Consider the following 7812-nt stretch of genomic DNA (forward strand, 5'->3'; position numbering starts at 1 on the left):
TCATCTGCCCATTCCTGACTTAACTGGCACTGCTGTTCCAGAGGGTCCTCAGACCCCTCCCAGTCCTTCCCTTCATCCGTGTTCTGATAAACAGGCAAAAATGACAGAGCCGGGGCATAGATGAAAAGCTCACCAGTCGGCATCGGAGACGGCACCAAGCGCCGCCGCACCAATGCTGAGCTCGGGCCGTGGCTGAAGCCGGGGACGGCGTTGTCTGAGGACAGAACCGGAGGTGGCACCGAGGGGGTCCGGGCCAGCGTAGGAGTCGTAAGGTCAACTGGAGTCGACCGGGATCCAGGCCTGGATCCCACTGGGTCCTGCGGCGTGGGGACCGAAGTCAGCGGCGGTGCCGGGACCGAAGCTGCCTGTAACACAGGGCTAGGACCCCCATTCTGACCCGCGGGGGCCTGGAAGAGACTCCTCATGGCCACGAGGAAGACTGGGATCTGCTCCCGAGTCGCATAGAGTCCAGGGACCGGAAGGAGTGGGGCTGGATGCGACTGCACGGCCCAACCGGAGCCGCATGGGCGGCGCCACCCGAACCCTCGGCCGAATCGTGCGACCGGCGAGGGGAAGTCGAAGAGCGACGATGCTTCTTTTTGCCATGCCTCGACTTACCCGAGTGCGAGGACTTGGATCCAGATGATCCATGATGACTGCAGCTCCACAACCGGCCCCTCGACTTCATCTTCAACCGGGACCTCGAGCGGCGCGGTGCCGACTGACGGATCTGACGAGCCTTCGACATCAAGGCCCGCCAGTCGGGGCACGACCTGTCATCGTGGTCGGCCCCCAAACAGTAGGGACACCGGCGGTGGAGGTTAGTAACCGACATCCGTCGGTGACAGGCATCACATGGCTTGAAACCGGGCAGACTCGAGAAAGATAGACAAAAATGTCCAAAAAGTTAGTCAAAAAATGACTAAAAGGTACCGGATCTGTGTTTGCTGGCGCAAAAAAAAAGAACTTACGTCAGCACGCGAGGGCGGCGTCTAAGTACTCCAGGGAATGTAGGAAGAGATCAGAGCTGGGGAGGCCATAGTCCTCCTGCAGCTCCTTAAAGGGGATGAGACCCAGGATGTCAAATAGATGCCCTAAGCGCTTGCAACCACCGTCTAACCGGCGCGCAGCGATTCTTTTGTCCATCCCAGGTGAAAAGGCAGAGTTTGAGGAAATCTGGGCCATTGGCGAGGGAAACATAGTAAAGTTAGCCCGTAGAGAGACCCTATCCTAAAGAAGCAATGTGGGCCGGGCGACTGGCGAGGAGTAGAGCCCCAGGTGCGAGCAGGTCGCAGTAGTCAGGCATCACGCCAGATGTGGTGGCCCGCCACCGTCTGGTCCATGAAGACCCAGTATTTCTTTGTCATAGGACAATTCCATTCCACTCCACTAGGTACCGTAGGAGTGAAGCTTGGAAATAGCCGGTAATGTTAGGGAAGGCGAGGCAGTCCTCCTTCTTAGGGCATTGTATCACAGTGCTTTGCAGCCCAGGAGATCGGACCCCACACAAGGCGGCCGGCATCGGGGGATCAGCCCTTGTCTGGCTCTCCTCCTTTCTGAGGGACCGCACCCAGGCGGTCCGTCTAGGCGACTTCACCTCCACCCCCCTCCCTGTCACCTGCGGTGTTCCCCAGGGTTCCTCTCTCTCCCCCCTTCTCTTCAACCTCTATATCTTTCCTCTCATTTTTGCTCTCCAGCAGCTGGAGGTCACCGTCTTCAACTACGCGGATGACCTCCAGCTCATCTTTGATCTGTCTCCCTCTTCTCTCTCGGTCTCCAATTTCCAGTCTACTATGACATTCATCAGGGACTGGATGAATCACAACCATCTTAAACTGAACCCTGATAAAACTGAGTTGGTTCTCACTGGTGGTTCGTCCAGCCCCTGGAACTCTTCTTTCTGGCCCCCCTCCCTTGGCCCTGCACCCTCCCCCTCCACCACTGTCAAAACACTGGGTGTCAAAATGAACAATCAGCTCACTCTTCACTCACACATCAGCTCCGTGGTCTCTTCCTGTTTCCTCACTCTTCGCACCATCCGCTCTGTCTCCCGCTTCTTCACTCCTCAGGCTCTTAAGACCATTATGGCCGCTCTGGTAATCTCGCGTTTGGACTACGCCAACGCTCTTTTCCATGGCATCCCTGCCTACAGTTTGCGTAGACTCCAAACCATCCAGAACCAGGCGGCCAGACTGATATATGGCCTCCCACGTTATCACCACTCCACCCCCCTCCTAAAGAAACTCCACTGGCTCCCTGTGAAACAACGTTCCCTCTTTAAAATCGGGTGCATGGTCTTCCAGGCCCGTCAGGGCACTGCCCCTGCTTTCATCACTTCACTTATCAAACCCTACGTCCCCGCAAGAAATCTCCGGTCCTCTTCCAAGTCCCTTCTCCTGATCCCCCGTTTCTCGCGCAAAAAGTGGGGTGGATCCAATTTCTCTACTCTGGCCCCCTCCTTCTGGAACTCTCTCCCTGATAACCTCCGCTCCGCAACTCAGTACTTCTCCTTCCGTGGAGACTTGAAAACCTTCCTATTTAGCCAGGCTTTCCCCGCCTAAATTTCCTCCCTGGTCTTCCTTCCCCTCAGCCACTGAACCTTCAGCGCCAAGAAACCGCAAGGTGTATGCTGCGCTCTATAAGTATTTTAAATTAGAATTAGAAATTACACAAAGCGCTCAATAGCAGTCTGAATATGGCGAAGCAAATATGGCGGGAGCTCCAAGAGGAGTGTTTGAAAAAGATACAGGGCCCGCATTAAGACGTTTATTTTAACAGCAGACAACCTCCCAAACCATGTCAAAGGAAGGCGCCGCCAGCGGACCAAGTCTGCACGGATGCGAGATAGAAGGGTTGTATAGTTCACGTTTGCTGTTTTAGCGAGACTTTTGTGGAGGACTGTATGTATGTAACACTGTCCGACAGCCAGTCAAAGGCATATCGGGCCCATAAGGCATCGACCGTTGGTTGGGCTGAGGTAAGGTTGAAAACCTGAGACTTCTGCATATTAATTTTAAAGCCAGAGACCTGGCTGAAGGTCCGTAGGTCATCCACAATAGCCGGCAGTGAGGTCAAGGGATAGGCCACCAAGAAAATGATGTCATCGGCGTAGAGGCTAGTGAGATGGTGATCTAACCCGAACGGGATACCTTGCGCCATGGGGTTATTCTGAAGCCGTTGGGCGCAGGGCTCCATATACAGGGCGAAGAGCAAAGGGGAGGGGGGCAATCCTGACTTGTCCCCCACCCCACCACAAAGCCACCCGAGAGCAAGAAATTGACCTGAACAGCCGCTGTTGGAGCACTATAGATGCTTGAAACTCACTGTCGAAACCTGGGCCTCAACCCAAAATGCTCAAGAGTAGCAAATAAGTATGGCCAGTGCACACGGTCGAAAGCATTTTCTGCGTCGACCGCTAGCAGTAGGGCTTCTTCTTTGGACCGTTGCACCTTGTCAATTTAGTAGTAGATTTGTTTGGTATTGTCACCACATTGCTGACCCGGAATGAAACCAGATTGGTCCGGGTCAACCAAACCTGGCATTTGAGAGTTCAACCTGTACGCCAGAATGCTAGAGAACCGCTTTGCGTTGACATTCAGCAGGGACATCGGACGGTAGGAGCTACAAAGATCCGGGTCTTTCCCCGGCTCCTCTCGCAACCAATTTAACTGCTTCCCACACCGCGGAGTGGCGTAGAGCCTACGGCGTTAATCGCTAAGTAGTCAGTCAGGCAACGCCTGATGTAGTCCACCACAGCCGGGGATCGGAGCAGTGAGTCTTGCAAGCGCCAGTGTAAGGTGGGGGAAGGCTGTGCAGAGGGAAAGTGCATGGTCAAAGTAATGTGTGCGTGATCATACAGGGAGCGGGCCTCAATGGTGGAATCTGTGATGCAAGCCCAAGCGGCTGGGGTAACGAGGAAGTGATCAATGCGGGCATAGGTCTTATGGGCCGCTGAGTAATATGAAAAGTCCCGCTCGTGAGGGTGCAAGCAGCTCCAGGCGTCTCTAATCCCTGCATCGCACAGCCAGTTGCCACCACCCACCAACAGAGCTCTCGCACCCCCGGTCCACGAGCCTGAACGGTCCAGCCCGGCATCATCACTAAGTTGAGGTCGCCCCCACCACTCCCACCACCATAGGGTCTGGCGTGTGCAGAACGTCAGCATAGGCATTCAGTAGGGATTTCTCAGGTTGTTCATTTGGGGAGTAAATAGATTCTACAGCGAAGTGAGAAAGACCCATACGGAAGCACAGCGCTAGTAGGCACCCCTTGATCTCAGTGATGGGTTCCCCCACTGAACCCCTGAAGACTTTGGAAAGCAGGATAGCCACCCCATCCAGCTTACTATTCCCAGAGGACCTAAACTGCAAGGGAAAGTGACTATGGCACATGCGGTGGGTGTCACTCTGAAGCAAGTGGGTTTCCTGAAGAAGACAAACATCACCTCCCAGAGTGCTCAAACAGGGAAAGCACCGCTTTCCGTTTAGTAGGGTTGTTAAGACCCCGGGCGTTAAAGCCAACACCATTGATTTCCATCTGTAAAAGGTGGACCAACTAGTGCTACGGTTAAGGCCCTGAGTGCCGCACGGGGGACAGGGCTTGAAGAGGTGATCTGGGGAGGAGGGAGGCAGGCATCGCTGGACAAGAGTAAGTGCAAAGGAAAAAAGGCTCACTGGAGAAATAAACCTCCCTATTCCAAAAATAAAAAGCAACTCCAGAAACAACAGAACAGTAATCAGCTCAAGTACAGAAAGACCAGCCCAAGGAAGGCCAGCACAAGAACTAAGTGATGAACTACCGCAACAAGGCGGGAATGATGAAAGTTCGCTAGAAGGACTCAGTTTGAGGATAGTGTGCCCACCCAGGTCAATTAGAGTTGAGGAGCAGTGGCCCTCCAGCTCAGCCGCGATCTAGACTACAGCATCAGGCAGGAGACGAGTGGGCAGGGCTGCTGGTCAGCGAGGTCAGGACTTCTTCTCTTTCTTTCGCTGCTGAATCCAGTCTGTGAGATGGGGATGATTTGCTCACTACCTCCAGCAACTGGATCTGTTTCTACTAGCGGAGGCCGCAGCTTGCTGGCAGGTCGACGAGTCTGTAGGAGGGAAGCCCAGGTCAGCGGCCTCCCGCAATGATCTTAGTTGACGCAATCTGCCATTGTATTTAGAGATGATGCGAGAGGGGTGTCCCCAAGCGTAGGGGATCCCCTTCACCCTCAGGTGTTGGGTGAGCAGCCGAAATTCTCTCCGCTTGAACAGGGTGACAGCAGATAAGTCTTGGAAGAGCAGCGGGGAGTGCCCTCAGAACTGCATGGGATACGAGTCTCGGGCCTTCTGGAGGATGAGTTCTTTCAGTTGGAAATTTATGAACACATGCTAGGTATCTGGTGGCGGGGCTGGGCCCTGGCGGAGTGGTCCCACGCAATGGACCCTGTCGATCTGCACCTCGGCTGTGTGCTTTGCGCCCTACACTTGACGGAAGAGGGCCTGGACAAATTCCCCAATGTCCCCCTCCTTGGCCCCGTTTCACTCCCCGGATGCGCATGTTATTGCGGCGGGAGCAGTTCCTTAAATCCTCCGCCCGCCCCTGGACCTCGATATGTTGTTCTTTGAGTTACAGTATCTCCTGTTGCATCATCTCCATTTCTTCATCACGCCCATTTTCATGCTCCCACTTCCCAGAGGTCTGCCGCCAATCAATCCTTGAGTTCTTGAAGGTCCTCCCTGAGAGCAGAGAAGAGCGACGTCATAAAGGCCTTCGTTGCTGGCATGTCCACACCATCTTGCGACCCCAAAGACGCCTCCACCCCTTGGCCAGCAGCGCCTTGAGTGTCCTTGGTCTGCAGCATGTCCTTCATGGAGCGTTCCTTCTTGAGCCTAGCACTCGCCACAAGAGGACTACTTGGTATGTGCCTCCGACCACTGGGGTTCTCTGGACAAATCAGCTTTCACCCTCAAGACAGGGCCAAGCACTTCACATCTAGCGGGCAGGCCCTATACCTGGGAGTCGCGCTGCTGAGCCGATGGATGTGGTGCTTGCGGGCAAAGGGGCCCAGAACCTGTGCGGGCCTCCCACCTTAGCTGGGAGTGCATGCCTTGACTTTAGAGGCCCCTTGTAGAGAGAGCACGCAGCCGTCTGTTCCCTGTGGGACTTGGTCAAGTGGGTGCCCTCGCCATGGCTGTACTGCAGCATGATGTCCCCGCAGGCCCTATCAAGAGCCCCCATTCCTCTTCGGGGCCACTGGCATGCTGCCTCAGCTTCTAGCTAGTGGGCAAGCCCAGGGGTGCTCTGCAATTCTGCCCCAGGAACAGCACGTTCTGGATGGGCTTTGCGCCAGCTCACTCCTCACGCTGCACACTCACCGATATTTGTTGTGGGCCTGCCAGGCCGTATCTCTTGTGGTGCCTGGGTGCACCTGCTTCTGCCTGGTAACGCAGACTGGCTCATTCGAGGGTCTCCAGGCCGCTCCCACATGTGTGCCTTCTGGGCCCGCAGTCCACCTCTGCCCCACTTCACACCCGCTCTCCATGCCGCACACGAGGCAGCTCTCGCGCCAGGAATTATCCTACGGCTGCCGGCCGTGTAGCTGGCAGAGGAGCACACCAAAGCTGGAGTAAGTAGCAGCCTTCACTGCGGTGCTACAGTGTCTCACTGTCCCAACAGGGGCTCGGGCACTGTTCCTTATCCACTTCAGATTGAGGCAGCCGGCGTGATACTGCTGTGTGTGTGGCGCGGCCCTTCAGAAGATCGCGGTGTCACTTGACTGTCTGTAGGCCGCAGCTCCCCAGGGCCATTCGATCTCCGCTCGTCGTCCAAGACTGTAGCGCTTTCCAGATGGCTCCCCGGCTAGCAGCAGGGTTTCGCTCTCGTCTCCCGCCCGTTAGGAGCGGCGCATGGGGTGCGATAACAAGGCTTTAGAACCGCGGTCGGAGGGACCGCAAAACACATCCTATGCGGTCGCCATCTTGGACACGCCCCCTGTACAAGCATTTTACAGCCATCACCCAACTTTCATCACCCGGGCTGAGATGCAGAGACTTAGAGATCAAGAGGCTGCTGCTGGAGGAAGTGCTGCTGGAACATCTGCAGGAACTGTACTGACCACTATACCGGTCACCATTCCTGAATTTGGGAAAATAAGAATATACTGTCCTAGATGCAGTACTTCTGTTGTAGTGGGTGAAAAAGTTGTTTCAACCCTGATTCAAACCATCAAAGCACATACGTGCAAATTATTTTTCTTTTCATTAATTTTTTTACGCACAGATGTTTTTTATTGTGCTTTATTAAACTTTGTTTTCTTAGTTTTTTTAAAAAATAAAAATAAAAGCACCCAAAAAATAAAACAGAGTTCGAAAAGTTTTTTTTTAAAACCTGTTTAAAAAAAACAATTATCTTCAGAACCACCTATTCTGGGTAAAATAAAAAAATACATTATTTATTAAATGTATGTCTATATGAGTGAGTCTGTCACTGAGGGGTCATTTATAAGGGCCCTGGAGGCACTTTTGCACCACCAAAGTGTAATTTGTTTATGCTTGGAGGTGTAAAAGTGCAGCAGCATATTTACAAGGCTAGGTAAAGACACTTTACATGGCTTTTCCTCTCTTTGTAAGTATGTACCACTTTGATGCCCAAGTTGAGTGGAATGAGTATTTCATGGTTCTTGCTTTGGGTGTACCTACACATCACTCAAAAAATCTGAACCAATCCCAGATATCTGAAAATCGTAAATCTGGTAATGTGTCAGAATCTAACTCCACCCCAGTGGTAACGTAAGAAAGGCACAATAAGAAGAAATGTTTTTATTTCTCT

This window comes from Lissotriton vulgaris, chromosome 4_1 (genome assembly GCF_964263255.1).
Source record: "Lissotriton vulgaris chromosome 4_1, aLisVul1.2, whole genome shotgun sequence".
Taxonomy (NCBI): domain Eukaryota; kingdom Metazoa; phylum Chordata; class Amphibia; order Caudata; family Salamandridae; genus Lissotriton; species Lissotriton vulgaris.